Source organism: Neodiprion lecontei, chromosome 3 (genome assembly GCF_021901455.1).
Source record: "Neodiprion lecontei isolate iyNeoLeco1 chromosome 3, iyNeoLeco1.1, whole genome shotgun sequence".
NCBI classification, from domain to species: domain Eukaryota; kingdom Metazoa; phylum Arthropoda; class Insecta; order Hymenoptera; family Diprionidae; genus Neodiprion; species Neodiprion lecontei.
Window position 1 is genome coordinate 3,767,335 of NC_060262.1, and position 17,762 is coordinate 3,785,096.

Consider the following 17,762-nt stretch of genomic DNA (forward strand, 5'->3'; position numbering starts at 1 on the left):
TATTTGCAGGCGTAAAAAAAAAAAAAAGAAAAAAAAATACTACGGATTATTTCCCACGTGTAAAGGGAATAAGAGCGAGATGATTACAGGTTGGAAAGCAGGAGAAGCGAAAAGCGGAACGACTAGTAGAACAGCTTACAGCAGGTGAATTCCCCTCGGCGCTAATAATCTGCAAGTATTTATACATAATATACATAGCTGCACGTGTAATCCGAAGCTTGACCCCATGCGGAATAACAGAAATACAGAAATGAGTTACGTTCTGCAGCATCCTCGTTAAAATCTCCGCGCGGTAATTCCGCTGGCGTATTTTCAAAGAAAGAAATTTTATTCAAATACACGTTAGTTCAAAGTACGTAAATTCAAATGTAAGCTTCGATATTTTCCATTCAGCGAATTCGTTGCACATGATTTGATTAAACCTTTGAGTCTCAGATTATTGTGCCGAGTCAACTTTTATAACAGGATAGTATTCTCGGCTTATGGTATCGCTGATTACGAATCTGAAATCAGATTTCAAAAATTCAAGGTGGCGGATCCAATGTATCGGAAATTTAATCAAATCAGGTCAGAAAAATCTATGCACGGGTTTTCGGGGTCGGCTGATTGGATTCGTCGTACGGAATTTTCAAAATCTGATTTCAGATTCGTAATCAGCGATATCAAAAACTTTCAATTTACGTAAAACATGTAAGTATATGTGTAGCGGGGTAACTTTCTCAGAAATGAATTATTCCTTCAATTCGTACGATTTTTTCCAAAAAATTTCTTCCTAGCAATAATAATTTACATTATATCGCAACAATTACTCTCAAGCATTGAAAACCTTCTAGTACATTATCAGAAATAACAAAAAACCACAATTAAATATTTTGAAAAGTTCTCTAAATGTACAAAAAAAAAAAAAAAAAAAATCGATATAAAATAGGTGGTAAGAATACTTACCACTATGACTAAAAGGGTTAATATCACAAATTCACCATGAAATAAAATCTAATCACATAAAATGAACTCCCTAATTGGTCCCTAATATATTCATACACCCACCTACATTGTAATATTCAAGCAACAACAACGAGACTTTATAAATTTTTCGTTTTTTCTGTCTGCTGAGAATTCACAAAAAAGTAATTCCTGAACCGATTTTCTCGCTTTATCTTATTACACGTGCCGCAAATTTCGAATCGGCGGTTATTCAGCCGAATTAGGGATAAAGAGGGGGTAAAATTGTAACGTAAAACGTTGAAACGAGCGAGGATTAATTCGGTCTGTATAGTCGTTCGTTACGAATGACGGGGCGCGAGGAAAAAACAAAAAAAAAAACAAAAAAAAAAAAAGGAACAAAAAAAATAAACTAATAAAAAGGGGGGAAATAAATGAACCAAGCCAATAACGTGCATGAGCTGAATCTGAAAATTGTTGGCCCTTTCGCTGGCAAACCGCTTTATTACACCTGACCCAACGGAGTGGAAACGAGTGGACGTGGCGATTCTTTTTATCGGGAACTTTCGTTCCAAGCTCGTCGATCGTCGATGGGAACGTGAAGGATGAAAATCCTTCGTTGTTATAAAAAGCTACGAAGTAACTAACCGGGGCTGGAAAGACGAATATAACAAATACCTATGTTTTCAAATAAAATACGAGGAAGTTGTAAGGAGCTTATTAGAGTGCCGTTGAGTATCGTCGCCCAGCTGTATTCGGATTACGAATGTTCGATGTGGATTCTCGGTGTAACGGTTTTCTTTTTTTCCCAATTTTTTTAAACACATTTTTCAAACCTTTCCTTCAATTCTTTCATTTGTTAGTTTTGTTTTTTCTTAGTTCGCGCTTTACGGCAAGGCGAAGCTTTTTTTAAAGCCCAGTTTTTACGCGGCTTACACTCTTCGGCCTAGCGTCGCTGGGCACATACAATAATCAACTTCGCCGTCTTACTTTTCGTTCGATTTTTCACGTTTTGTTCGACCGACTTACTTTACGCAGAAGCCACCGAAACTACCACATTAAAGAACAGCACTCCAAGTTTCACGAGTAAATTGTTATATATTTTCTCATATTAGATAAGATACTTTTTCCAGCTCTGAAAAAAATCGACTCGACAAAGTTGATAAGAGGGGGGGGGGAGCTAAATTACCGCGTCTGATATGACATTAATAAATGATGAGACGAGATTGATCCAATCACTTAAATTACCGGACTTTTTCTTTCGTTCATATCACGCAATCCAGCTAATAAGATTCGTCCAAAAATTCTCGAACCCGACGATTTCTTCGGCGTAAATAAAAATTATGAATTAATTGGTGTTTCAGCTCAACTCAAAACGATACGTTTTTGGTACTGAAAATATTCAAAAAATCAACAGTAAAAATTTCCACGAAATGAGTGATAAACGAGCTTTTGCGGTTGAAAAATTGTGTCAGATTCTTTCAACACTGAAGAGACACGCTGTCTTGGTTCCATCCAATTTTTCGAACTCGATTGACAGCTTTTCAAGCTTTATTTCACCTCGATATTACGCCGACGCTTTTTCCGGCAGACTGTACGCCCGACAAGAGCTTCTAAGCTCGTACTTTACGTGCGTGTAGTGTAAAATTCGAACGTGAGTTGGTGAACAGGTTTTTCCACGGAGGCGTGTGTATGAGAACCTATGACAAACTCACGGCACCCCGGGGAGCAAACAGTTATCCCGGATTCGCCGCAAGCTCAGAGTCCAGCTTTGGCAACTCGTCGCACTGTAGCCTTCGTAAACGGGAGTTGCGGTTATCCAGCCTCCGGGGTTTCGCTTGCACAAAACGATCCCCGATATTCCAAAAAATATTTAATCACCGCGCTCGCCTCTTCGGCGTGTCGGTAATTAAAATCCCTATCGCACGATGACCAAATCATTAACGAGCTTACCTTTCACCGTTCGGAAATATCAGCTTTGAAAAGATTTCGCATTGCGGGAACTTGGCGAAGGCATTTTTCCATACGTACGAATTTTTAAAAAGAGTGTCCAATTTTAACACCGAAAAATATTTGCAAAGAGTTTATGCCGTTTCGCCGTGTTCTTTTTTTTTTTTTTTGTTTTTTGTTTTTAACGTTTTTATTTTATCACCTTCTAACGCAACGCGATAAATTTCTTAGCTATTCAACGCATTTCGTATTTGACAGTAAGAAAATTTGGACATATTGCAATTACGTAACTTGTAAATTATCGATTGAATAAATCAACCGCTTTTTTTTTTTTTTTTCTTCAAATTACAACCTGATTCTGGGTTGTTATTTTTTTAATTTTCACGTAAAAAAAAAGTATAATGTAAAAAACTGTGTAGATAAAACATGTGTAGATAACCTCCAACACTTCACGTTACCCTAAATTAAATCTTGTTAATTTTCCGTTGAATTCAGCATTCAACAACGCATTCCAGAATATTCACACAAGCCGAGAATGTGTAGAAATTTAGTGAGGTGAAAATTTTGGAATTTGTAAACTCTGGAGTATAAATTTCATTCTATTTGACAAAGCGAGCTGTTCTCGTGAAAGTTTCCTAATTACAGGAGCCTGGGATTACTTCTCTGCGAATTGTTACCACGGCTTTTGTCATGTCGTAGAAACGGCCTCGATCCTACTTTTCGATATCCGCAATCGTAGAAGTTCAATTCAATCACCCGCAGCCAGTGTTTTTATAAAAATAATCGGAATAACCATCGAAAAAAAATAAATCTGGTATAAAAGGGGGATGAGTGGGGAAAAAAAAAATAAAAAATAAAAATCAACTACAGCCAGACCGAGTGTAATGAAGCTGCAGAGCGGAGAAAAATAAATTGGCTAGAAACATCAATTAGGAGAATATGAACAGATGGTAATTCGTTTGACCGGCTTATATTTATTCGAACAAATTCACGTGCGTCGTTTCATTAATTTCACGGTTCCTTTAACCCTCAATATTTTCTTTTTACCCAATGCTCCGTCTCTCCCCCTCCCCCTCCCTTTTTTTTATCCTCGGATAACATATTCCTCCCTTTAAGATCAAAGAGAACGAAAATATGCCTACTTTAATAATATATGTTGTAACTCAAAGACTCGGGCCAATATTCAACTAAACATCCGTGTAAACGGTTTTACTTTTGGAAGCATAAAAGCTGTACGTAATTTTGAGTATCAAGTTCGTCTTACATCGCGTGGATTCGAAACTTGATCGGCTATTCAAACTTTATAATTTTTTCCGTCTTTTTTCCGTAATCCTTTTACCATTTAAAAAACTGGTACAACGGAACCGATCGTGAACATTGAAGAAATTTGAATAAATCGCATAATTTTTAGATACAGAAACGAGCATTTCATACGGTCGAATATCTTATTTTCACACACATCGTGATAAATATTTTTCTCAATGCATATACGATGCATTGAATTGAGTGAAGCGACGTGCTTTCGATATTGATTGAAAAAAAAAAAAAACACGCGTGCTTTTTCACGACAAATGATCTGAAATCGTTAATAATTGAGTATTCAAATCACTTTAAATTGTATTTATATGAAAAAAATTTTTATCCTTCTCGAATGTTTCGTCTCGTTGGATTCCCTGACCCGAGACCGATTCGTTTTTACCGCGGTAATTTCAGTGCTTGCAAAAAGGATCCTGGATCGAGCAAGGAGCGACAAGAGAGAAAGAGAGAGAGAGAGAGAGAGACGGAGGGAGAAAACAAAGTGAAGGACGAACGCGAGGGAACTCCTTGATTACATTGTCTGCGGTGAAGGACTAGGTAAAAGTAAAAGGGTCCTTGCAGCGAGTTGCCGCATCTTTCCCTTAATTCGTGACTTTGAAAGCTCTGCCCCGGGTTTCCAGGGCACCCGGGAGCTGACAAAGTGCGGTTCCAGGACGGCGCGTTCGGAAACTACACACAAAGGGACAGGGAAGGTACCCGCAACGTTAACGACGCCATGGGATCAAGGCGACCACAGCTGGCGAACCAGCGAGCTCGTTTAATGCCAGGTTCAATTCGTACGATCAGGAGGGTGAACCTCCCTCTCCGTTACCAGAGCGAGGACCTCCGGATCGAACTTTATTCGGCGATTGTATGCAGCCAGAATCCCGTTTGCAAACACCCATTTCATTTCCGTTCCTCATTCTCGGCTGTTTCGCGCCTCGATGGCCGGGACAGGATCTGGTTTACGCCCCCGCGCAAAGTCCCCTTGTATACCGATTCTACTTCCGGATCCGACTCACCGATCCCCGAGAACCTTCCGAATAGAAATTTTGGTTAGTCCTGAGAGTCTCGGAACAAAGTGTAAACGAATTGAACGAAGGACTTTTATTCGGGGTAGATTTCCGAGGACTTGGAAACTCAAAACGGTGATAGGAAGGTGGCCGAACGTTTTTTGGAAAATTTTGGAAATTCGATTCTCGAGGATATACGAATGTGACTCGACGGTGGTTTTTTTACCAGCGAAGTTAGAAATTACAATAATCAATGAATGAAGTATGAAATTATGAAAGTTGGTACACAATTAATTTTGAGATGGCTAAATGACCAATAAAATCCCAATTAACAAGTCAACAAATATTATGACAACTGTGAAAATTTTTGAGGTTACGTTCATGACGACGGATAATTTTCTCATTAGCAATTCACGTTGAACAAACGGATTATTTCGTTACAATCTGCTGTGGAAATAAGTTGCGCGTTTTGTTTTTTTTTTTTTTTTTTTGTTACAGAAACATATTATCGTCGTTACGCGTTTCAAATTAAATGCCCGTAGCGAATGATTAGAAAAAAGATGACTAAAAAAAAAAAAGGAAATGATTGTACCGATTGAAAGCCGTCGGTTGAATTAAAAATTCAAATTTCGAGATCGTTCAGACGGATAATTTAAATATAATACGTTGCATCTCCGTATTAATCCGAAGAATTGAATCAGCCCTTCCTCCCTTCTAGCCTCGCGGTATTTAAATGCAAAATGGGCTTTACTTTACGCATATTAACGAACGCCCAGGTACAGCTGGAATTCCGTCGAGATCCTTCGTCCTCGACAGCTTTCGATAAATACGATTTTCTTCTCCACCCTTCGAGCCCTGTACAATCACTGATTCTATGCTCACCGGAATAGGAAAGAATACAGTTATGAAATTTAATTTTCCAACAAAATCGAACCAAAATCAAGCATATCGATTCCATTCCAATGACAAGTATCGCAGTAATTTTTTCCGCGAAATTCGACATCGTTAAAACGAAAATGATGAAAACTCGTGTAAATCAGGGATACAATTTCACGTATATGTAAAACGAAATTCAATCAGCTCGACATAAAGCCCGAGAGATGAAATCATGGTAATAAAAAAAAATTGAAAAATGACTGCGAGAGCTGCACCACGTACGCATCCGGATGCTTGGCCCGTTCGGTTTGAATTTTAAAATTTTTCTCACCGACGTAGAGTCGAGCCTCTGCTCAGCTGTTAAATTAAATTTACGACCGTCAGTCAGTCGCGTACATGAGCCATTTATATGGAGCATTCTTCCGGCGGCATTCGATTCGTTCGACTGTTCCGAATAAAGTTGCTAAAATGAAAATTTTCGACGTTCGATTTCCCTTCCGCAATCATTTACCCTTGAGCTTAAATTACACAAGAGGCACTTTTGTCTTTCGACGATTGTTATCTTTTAACTGTAACCACTCCGAGAGTAAAAAGTCGAGTTTTTACTACACGTCGACGTTTCAAGATCCATGGAATCACCTTCGATCATTTTCGAACGGATGTCTTCTTCGTGCCTGTATGTACGTGATGAATTTTTTTATGCGACGACATATCGAGACCGAGTCACCGGATTTCAATGATTTTGTTCTGAATCGACGCGTTTTTTCTGAACTCGAAACTGATTAGATTTTAACTTCGATCGGTTCACTACTTTTTCACTTATTTAAATAACAAAATTTCAAAAAATTGAATAAAAATGACGATATCTTGAGAATAGATGAATGAATTTGAATGAAAATTGCTACCGTGATGTTTTTTGGGTCATTCATCACGAATCCGAGGTCAGATTAGCGAAATCCAAAATGGCGGTTCAATACGGCGGAAAAATACCTAAGAATCTTCCGATTTTGGTAGAAATTGGTAGACGGAGGTTTTTTGGATCATTCTAAAAGGATAGTTTTTTTTTTTTTCTTATTTTTGTCCTATAAACTTGGAACCCACAGTGTGAGAATTGGAAGCTCGAGGGCTGGCCGATCGTTAGTCTAAAGCCGGTTGTTCTCCGCATGAAACGTGCTTAGGTTCGGTAAATTATTACCAAAATTGTACGATGCAGAGCGGCGTGATTAATTACCAATCAGCGTTGATTACAGTGCCAATACTTTCGGGCCTGTATGATTATAACGCTGCAGCCGATCGAATTTTCCCACACGACGTCGTGATTGATCCTTTGTCAATTAGGATCTTCGGGCTCAGAATTTCGAGCACGGAATTCGCAGCGAACAATGTCTATAATAATGCCTGCAGGATGTGCCGGAGCAATTTCTCTCAACGCCGCGTCGGCGAAAGCTCGACGCCTCCTCGTCCTTCTCGACGAGCAATATTACCTACGGTGTTAATTACGCCCGACTCAAAGCAACTCCGGGCAATAAGTACCTCGAAGCGCGATCGGGAAAAACGATGGAAAAGGGACGGTAGAATCGGGGGAAAGTACAAAAAGGTAACGCGATTGGCTTCGCATACGTCTCAATATCCTGACGGATTCCAGGATACGTCGATATAATTATACGGCGCGTCTTTCAACGAGCTTAAAGCGATCAATTAATATCAATATAATGTAATAAAATCAATTTCAAAAAAAGGAACCTCCGCATTTTGAAGCTAGAGTCGAGTGTTAACGGCGTTTATCTATCCTAGTCCTGTCTACTTGTCATTATCCGTTTCTTAGTTACGATTTGTTGAAACATGCCGAATGTTTGAAATATGCTAAATCGTCAGCATTTTTTGACGAACTAAAACTCGAGAACGGAATGCGCTAGAGTCGTGAAACAAGTCTCAGGACGAAGTTAAAGTTTCCGACTACGTTTTGAACGTTATTGGAATCTATTACAGGATATTTTATGCCAGAGTTACGATATATCAAGGGATACTTCGTTTTTTGAAAATCAGTTCCGAAAAATTAGACTCCGCATTTCGAAGCTATCGTCGAGTGTCGAACACGCCTATCTATCCTAGTCCAAGTTATCGATTAGAAAATATGTGAGTTGGAGTTTAATTGATATAAATGCGTACGCAAGAAACGTTCGCGTTTGAATAGAATCTGTGAAAACTGATGAGAATTCGATCGTTGATAATTGCGGGTTCGAAATAGAGCGCGGATCGCGAATTGGGATTGCAAAAATGGATTTCGTTTCAGGGCAAACGGGTATAACGGAAAGTTGAACGAATTAAAATGTGAATGGAATCGAGTTCACATCCTATACGAGAGCCGTTTGCCCAGCAGCGTCAGCAAGCGCATCAAAAGCCGGGATCTATTCATTCTAGGCTCGTATTGCCAGCCGGCACTCATCACTATGGCCCGTTAATTAATCCAGGTATAGGAATTCGCCCGAGTGTACTGAGCCGTGGACCCTGGACTGGTTCTTGTAGCTTCCCCGAGACACTCGAATTCCCTAACGAAATCTTCGCCCAGCTCCCTGGCTTTTCATTCGTCAGGATAGTCGATGCTTTCGCACATTCCGAATTACGGTTCTTCACATTTTCAATTTCCCCTCCAGCGGAAAGCCGCTGCTAGCTTCGGGAAAACTGTTGCTCAATTTCTGCTATAATAATCTGCTCTAAAACCCGCGTTGAAGAAATTAAATTCTCACATTTTCAGTGTCAATTAATTCTGCCCTCAAAGTTCATGGCTCGTAATTTCCAATCTTGTCTGAGAAATTTTTCAAAAAAGCGTCAAAGAAAAGAAACGACACCTCGTTTCGAATGATTTCTCCACGATCCCAAGCATTTTTACGAATCTACGTTTGCAAAAGGCTGTAATAATTCTTATTAACAACATCGAAACGTTATACCAATTTTGAATACGAATCATCGGATGTATTTCGCCTGTTTTTTCACCGTCCGCAGTTGAAATGTCTTTTGGTACAGTTTTTTACCAGCTGTTTGCATACGCCCTTCGGCTTGGCTAATAATCCCGTCACTGAGAAGAAACTCACTGCTTTTAAGCACGGGACTGATAAAAGGTAGGAAAAACGGTTTGCACAGTTCGGTCAAGTCATTTTTATGCCTTCGCTTACCCGGCGAACTCGACTAATGAGACCGCAAGTATCTCGGTCTGCTTTCGCTGAAGATATTAAAAAGTGAGGTCGAATGGATACGAAATTCCCCCGTACAAATTAAAAAAGCATTTAAACCTTACGTTAAAACATCAGAATTACTTATACACGGTATCTAAAGTCGATCATGTGAAAACAAATTTGGTTTTCTTCCGCGCCGCTCGTTAATCATCAATTTCGCGACGTGTCGAGATATAAAAAAAAGGCTTTGAGCACCATTTACAAAAAAAAAAAGAAGAAAAAAAAAAAAAACATTGGCGCATACGTACTTTCGGAATAAAAAAAAATGATTTAGACCAAAATGAAAATGGCATTTACAACCTTTTGTTAATTTTCCTCTTCGATTTTTGAGAATAAAATCACCCGTTTACTTGAGAGACGGATTAATTACACGTGAAGTAAATTGATGCAAAAAATTACGCATATTTCGCTGTACAAACAATTTTTTCCTTTAAAAGAAAATCTTCTTCCCTGCCGACGAAATACATCGCAGAATCTGTGCGACTCTGTTGAAAATATAACTTCGATGCGGCAGGACAAATACGCAGATTCGTGCAGTTTCAATCGTTCCAAATCTCGATTTTATCGCTTTACGTGTACATAATATCTTGTATAATGCATTCATCGATGAAAGCTTATGAACCTGAATGAACGATGCATGCAGTGACTCGCTACTGTGTTTCGTATCTTATTAAGAATGTTTCCTGCGTTCATTCATTGACGTATTCAACCGGTCAAAGCAGAAGTTGAGGATCGCTGATTGTGAAAGACAGAAAACGCCGAATGGAATTCGCGGTTTTCCGTCTCTCACACATACCGTATGACCTACTTTTCATTTTAAAAGATTTATCTTTACACCGTATTTTTCTGTCAATGCGAACGGTCGTTTCTGACAGCTCCCGAAAACTTGGGAAAATTTCACCCTAACCAAAAGCTGAAACAAACGTTATTTTCATCATCCTTATTTTGTTCTATTCTTAATTCTTCTTTTCTTCAAAGATACAAAGATACGAAGAGAATCGTATAAATACGAAGGGTCATGATCGGTCAATATAATTGGAAAAAATTTTGAAGGTAATAATTCTGTTTTCCAACCGCTTTCAAAACTTTGGACCGAAATTTCTAAACCACCAGAAAAAAATAAAACGTCACATCACCGCGTTCTACCTTTTTCTTTTCAAATTTCCTTACCTTATTCCGGACATCTAACGGAACAAGATGAGAGCTCATCCGATGTTCGAAGGATTGTCCTTGCGAAGAATCGCAGGCTGAATTTGGAATTTGCATTTTCGAGTCAGAGGTGATTCGGGTGAAGGAAAGAAATCCGAATTGAAAATGGTGCCGGGTATCCGGCGGCTCGAAATCTCTGAGACGATAATTTTTGATCGAGCAATTTTGCCCGGCGTTCCCAGCGGGACGCAGTCGAAATGGTCTTTTTTTCGTTTATCCGAAAGCACCAGCGCCCCGGGTTCCTCCCGAGGGAAAGAAACGAAGAATCTACGCGAAGAAGTCGCGCCGCGCTGTTTATAAGCCCGGCCAATCCGGCCTTCAAAACCGCCCCCAGAAATTTCCCGACGACCCTGGTGGAGACAGTTTCATGATCTAGGGTTCCGAATTCACGGGCATTAGCTCAGTCAACTGCGCCAAGAGGTTTCCCGCCGTTGATTGTAGTGCGTAGCTGCTCGGAGATCATGCCACCGGGAATATCTCGCCGCCTCGTTACATTCGCTTACCCTGTACATGCATATATACATATATATGTGTGTGTGTGTAGGTACATGTATGTATACATATACCTGATGTCATCCCTAGAAATTAATCCATGCTTAGAGATACGCTACATTACGTGATACAACATCGAGGGAAATCTAATCTATTATAGATATGCGTTATTAGACTCACTGAGAAAAATTTCATTTGTCGTAGTAAGTAGAAAAATTCGGTAAAACAGGTATCGTTAAAAAAAAATTGTTCGAATATCGTTGGAATTACGAAAAATGAGGCACGCCTAACCATTTCGTTTTTATGAACCAATTTTTTTTTTAAGAATTTTGAATTTTGAATTTCTTAGCTCACAAATCAATTTTAATGCAAGTCGAAAATTTTTATTCTCACAAGATGAGGAATGGAAAATTTTTAACAACAACGTTTAAAAAGGAAATTACCATTAAAAGTAGAATTTATTTCAGTGAGGTTATTTATCATTGAAATTAGAGCCTTACTGATTAAAAATTGTCAACTGACTTCTTTCGTCATAAAAAATCTCAAACTGTAGAATTTTTAAGAAAATAAAAGAAATAAAAATTGTGCTACGTTACGTATCAAGAAGATTAGGTTTTTCTCGGCTTTGTTTTCACTCTTGACAAAGCTGAAGATGGCAACGTTAACGTAACGAAACATTGAGGGGAAAAATAACTGTTTTGCAAATTTATAATGACTTTGTCAAATTTTTCAAATATAAACATGTTTCGCTGCGTTACGTTAAAATCTACCGCATTTCAGACCTTCTCAAAATTTCGAAATAACTATTTCCCGACGATGATTCTTCATTGCCAAGACATTGCGTGCCGATGAATGCTGATCATTTCGCAATCAACATGTTTTAGACAGTTTGAACTAAGGATAAGCTCAAAATTTCATTTCTATCGTTGAAACTGGATTTTTAATTATGTTGAAGATCTCTGAGAAGATTTGTTCTCAAACTTTGACCCACGAAAATATGCCGGAATTAATTACAACAATGGACAAAACATATGTATGGGTAATTCCATGCGAATCCAACCAACGTCTGACCCACATTATTTTTAATTTTGTCCAAAATTTTTTGCAGCAATTGTCTCAAATCTGAAACGGTACCCTGAACCTTTTGATTATAAAAAAAATCAGGTATAAAAGATGCTAGTTATAATTCTTCGCCCAAAGGCACGAGGAATTTAATTTCCCGAACAAGACGAGCCAAAAAACAGTTTGCAAAATACGTTCGCGGGTAGTCTTTGAATGAATTTCTCATTGCGTCGAATAATATGATTCAAGAAAAGTATGACGTAGATGAATGAATAAAAAAAAATGAATTGGAAAATAACGGTATTATGGTATAAAAAATAACAACCCGTTCCAAAAAATTGAATCATTTTTCTAATTTCGCAAAAAGGATGGTCAGCTTTTTCAGCCTAACACCGAGTATCACGATAATCATGATCCATGATCCAACCCCTTCCTACTCTTTATCCTACAGGATAGTACAAGCCTGCCGCGGTCGCAGATGCCTCGATATTACGAACCAAAATCCCGGATCCTGGGGATCAGGTTTCCATTGAAACCGAGCAACGAGTGAGAAGGTTGGTCCCCTGAAACCGGTGGCTGTGTGGATGAACCCTGAATCCAGACAGAGAAACGCATTGTAGCCCAGCCCGCAATGACGTACGAAATTTATCACACCGTTGGATGTAGAACACGTGTATACGGTGCGTTCCATGCCAATTTCACTGATATTCGGTCATGATTAATATCGGACTTTATCGTTCGTTTCTGTTTACACCAAAGTCATTATCGATTCTTGAAAATCATATTTTTCTGCTGAATCTATGAATGAATCGGTATTTTAATCGGATATCTAAGATTTGCGTTTCATTATGAATTTCAGGAAAGCGTAAGGTGTTGACTGGATTTTTTTCACTTCTTCGAAGTATGTGGAGAAAATAATTGATACACTTGATTCGCAAACTCCCGAAAAGATATTCCTCAAAACGATTCGGTAATAATATTTCTTAGATGATGGAAATAATTCATAACAAAAGACGGAGCAGGAAAAGCGCAGTTCTGAAGATGAATTTTATTTTTAGCTAAATTGGATGATACACAATTTCACTGGAGAAAGAAAAAGAAAATACAGCATTTTGGAGTTGGCCAATTTTGATTAAAATTTTTACCTCACATCCTTGCTTTCTAAAAATTTGTTGTAAACGATGCAGAATTAGTATCAAGGGAGTTCTGACTCCCTGAAATTTTTTTTACCAGCAGAAGCAAATCTAATAATAACCGACGAAGATATTTCAGAATTTTTCACCAGTTCCATGATATTCGAAAAAGTCGACAAAATTGCAAAATGGTTACGCGCACCTCGTTTTTCCTAATTCCAACAATATTCAAACAATTCTTTGAGCGATGCCTGTTTTACTCAATTTTTCTACTTACTACAACAAATGAAATTGTAACGCCGTTAAAACTTCCTTACATACACGTCAAAGTTTCACCACATCGATCATTGATTCAGTGATTTTCGACGGTAAAAATTGACAGGAATGGAAACGACTTTTATGCCAAAGAAACTGAAGACATTTTCACAGATATATCGTAGCTCGTCGAGTGGCGCGTAGCGTTTGTAAACGATTGGCGACGATTACTGGGGAAAAGCTCGTCGCTGTCAACTAAAACGGTTGTTTATATTGGCCGCGTCGTTAGAAGCTCGAAGGTGATCGATCATCGGTGAGTGTGGATGGAGACGTGAAAACTACGCCGGGTATTATAAGGGTCGTTCAATTTTCACGCTCTCATCTCCCTTTTTCACAGAATGACGTGACGAGCTCGCATCGAATCAGCGAGTCTCGGCTTCGCTACGAATTGAGATTAATCGTCGGACCCGATAACACCGGTCAACACGAATTTTGAATCTGGATTACAGATGTAAAATTTTGATTTCCTCCACGTAGCTCTTAGGACAAAAATAAATAAACAAATGAATAAACGGTTTTATTAGCTGTTGAGGTTTGCTTTCGAAGAAACCAGAACGATATTCAAGATTTTGAAAAAATTGTTTATTTCCTCAAACATTTGTTATAAATAACAATTGAATAAACTTCAGTTTCGCATTTAAATCACTTTTATTAAAAAACAATATTGTTTCGGTTTTATAGTAGCTGAATAATTGAAATCATAGATTTTAATGAATTTTTAAACAGAAACCTCCTGGCTGCAAAATCAAGCTTTTTCATAAAATCTAATATATAATAATGACGTGCACGAATCCTAGGTAGAAAATTTCTGAAGACTTTTACTAGCGAAATTATTAAATCGTTGTTATTTCTCCCAAGACTACAAGAGCAAATTTGAAAGTAGGGTTCATATATTTTTCCATTGTTTTTAAGCGTGAAAAATAAAAAAAAAAAGAATTAACTCAACCCAGGCACAAATATGGAAAAAAAAATTTTTTGTTGGCCGGCGTAATCACCGATAAAAAAAAAAAAAAATATATATATATAAATTACAGCTTTGATCTCTTGGGTATCTTTTCCCCACCGAAAGTCTAGTCGGATAATTGAATTCCCCCGGGATTTCTCGGGGCTTGGAATTTTCGACTCTTAAAGGTACCTATACCATTTTAATTGAAATTCTTGATTAATCGATGGTTTGAAAATAAAAATTTTCTTAGAACCACCCTATAAAATAAATGTTAGTAATTTTAATTTTGTTCTAAATTCCTTCAATCATGCAACAAAATAGTCTTGAATAGTCTTAAAGAAGTGTCGAGCTTTTCGAAAAAATAAAAAACAAGTTTATAAATTTTTCATAAGATTACATCAAGTTCTCCGTGACGCTCTTAACTAAAAAAACATATTCTCACAGTCATTTGTTCTGGATTCAAAATCCGCGGAGAATAACAATTCTAAACAAACAAAAAAGAAAGAAAGAAATAAATAAATGAGTCTATCTAAAATTCCCGAAAAATTTATTCAAATCTTTCACATATGTATCTAAATTCAAATATTTTTATGCAATGCTACATAGAATTTTACCCTTCGCCAATCGCTTCTCGAAACACTTCGTTATTCTTCAAGCCAAATATTCGTAGACACGATAACGAGATCAGTATTGATTGTGCGAAACTTTTTTCGATAGTATTAAGTAGCCCGAAAAATTCTTCTCCTGTGCACGAAATCCGTTGTGTTAGTTTTTTGTTTGTTTGTTTGTTTTTTTTTTTTTTTCTTGTTGTTTACCGTAAGACTATAATTTTTTCACAGTCTAGTGTTTAAAAATTTCTCTCATTCCGCGAGCTGAAGCGAGTTCGCGAAATTTCAAAGGTATAATAAATACATATGAAAAAATAAATCGCGATCGCCAAAAAAAAAAAAAAAAAAGTTCCAATACGGCCGATTTTCTGTATTTTTTTACAACATCCATACAACAAAGTTACCTAAATCTGGTATTCTCTTTGAATGAAGGCCTTTATAATTGAAACAAAGAGAGGAAAAGGTTTCTTTTGTTTTTTGTTTTCCTTTTTCTCCATTCGTTTTCATTCCGTTTTGCCTCTCTCTCTCTCTCTCTCTCTCTCTCTCTCTCTCTCTCTCTCTCTCTCTCTCTCTCTCTCTCTCTCTCTCTCTCTCTCTCGGTAAATTTTGCCTAACAAGTGGGACGGCAGATATGAAAATTCACATGCAACACAGTCATAAGCAGCCACGTACCTTTTCACGCGCTGTGTCACCTTTAGGTATGGAAATTAATTATTGCACCTCGGTGAACTTTTGAGAAGGAATTAACGACTCGAAGTTCAAAGCATATCCACACCTTTAATCAGACCGTTATTTCCTGTTTGTGAGAAAAAAAAAAAAGGTAAAAAAAAATTCTCGATTTCTCAGAACTTTAAAGCGTAATTCTGATTCATTTAACCATATTTTGTATAATTTCAGCTGAACTTATCTTTTTATTAGGTACTATATTTTTATTATTTTTCGTTAAAGTGTAGTTTTTTTTACAAAGATTTCAACGAATCTTAAATAAAATATTGACAAGTACTCGTGTAAGTTTTATGGATGCGGGAAAATGGAAATCTGAATCAACGGACGGAAAGTGGAGAAAGAAAATTTGTCAGCCGAAAATATTCGTCGTAAAATTTTTTGTTTATTTCAGTCATTTTGAAGCCTGAAAATTGTTAAAATTCTCACTGTAAAATATTGCGTATAATTTTTAAATAGTTTTCATTTTATTCTACTTGATACTCAAAATATATCTTCAGAATTATCATGATTTCTCTTTTTTACAAATTTTGGCATAACAAAATTTGCAGTATCTTTAATTATTAACATTAATTTATAAAAAATTCGAGGTGGGTGGGAAGAAATTTATATTTCACACAATTCCAAGTACCAGAAACGGCATAATCAACATCAGGAATAAAAATGTTCGCAAATATCCCGGCTAAAAGTTGAAAACAAACATCGATTTTCTAACCATCTTTTCGCGTATTTGTTTCTCACGATCTGTGCAATTCCGACACACAAATGCGTCCAATTTGATTGTAAGAAAGTGCAAGAAAAATTTCAAAAAATCAACCACAGATTTTTCGAAGGCTGCATTATAATCTGTCAATTTTTGTAAAATGATCCACTAAAATTATTCAACTATTTTAATACGATTAATCTAATATCCAACCCTGTTCGAAGAAGTTTTCCCCCGTTCAGCATATCGCACAATACGCAAAGTTATTTAACAACGATCTCTTACCTCTCACAGCCGTCAAACTCGACGCCACTTTTCGCCAAACTTGAGAAGCACGCGTGCAGTTCAACGATGAAAATCTTGTCGCACGAATTTTGATTTGTTTGAACGTCGTTTCATTCGTTCCCTAAATATTCGTCCCTGTTCTCCAATCAAAATTTAAGCTCAATTATCATTCTGCACAAAAATATCACTCTCGATAATCAACGTTAAATATACGTCAATATTCTCTTCAATTAAATTATCAGTCACGTTACCGGCAACGAAGTGTCACAATTATATTGCCGGTGAATTTCCGACTGATGATAAATTCATTTTTCTCCATTACTCTTTAAACGGAGCTTTTTCACCCACTCGCCGTTCGTATCATCGTCACATCGCCATTTTGGAATTTTATTTTCATATTTCGCATCGAAATTTTTTTACATGTCCCTCGCAACTTATCAAATTCGCGTCATATATTTTCTGCGATAATCACACGACGTTATTTCTCGTTTTATTATTATTATTATTATTATTATTAATATTATTATAATTATTGTTGTTATTATTTACTTCAGTTTAAGCAAAGTTGTACAATGAAAAGTTTCTTTTTTTTTCTACCTCGCCAGTTACACAACATCGATAAATTATCTTCATTCGGTTTTTATTCGTTATTACATTTCTTTAATATTATAAATTTATAATACATATTACAGTAAAATTGTTTGGAAAAAAAAAAAAAACAGAAAAATAAATTTGACCAGATCGAAGCACTTGAGGGGAAAAAAAAAATTAATTCACGCTTCCACGCAAAGAAATTTGATCGGAAAAATTAAGAAGGCGTGATGAGAAAAAAAAAAAAAGAAAAAATCAACCACGAAAGAAAAGAAAATTGTTCTTCGCCATGTGTGTTTTTTCTTTTTTTATCGTTTACTTCAAGTCGTCATTCAACTTCCATCTTACGGTGAAGCAACAACAACGACAAGAACAACAGTAACGG

At 37.1% G+C, this 17,762-nt stretch overlaps 1 protein-coding gene across 3 annotated transcripts in view; it reads right to left on the reverse strand.

Annotated features, from left to right (window-relative positions):
• Positions 1-17,479, reverse strand: part of LOC107227254 (octopamine receptor beta-2R) — a 169,405-nt gene extending 151,926 nt beyond the window's left edge. For all 3 annotated transcript variants that reach the window (XM_046733602.1, XM_046733601.1, XM_046733600.1), the window contains exon 1: positions 16,787-17,479. The gene's annotated coding sequence lies outside the window, so the exon portion shown is untranslated. The remainder of the gene's footprint in view (positions 1-16,786) is intronic.
• Between the last annotated feature and the right edge of the window lie 283 nt (positions 17,480-17,762).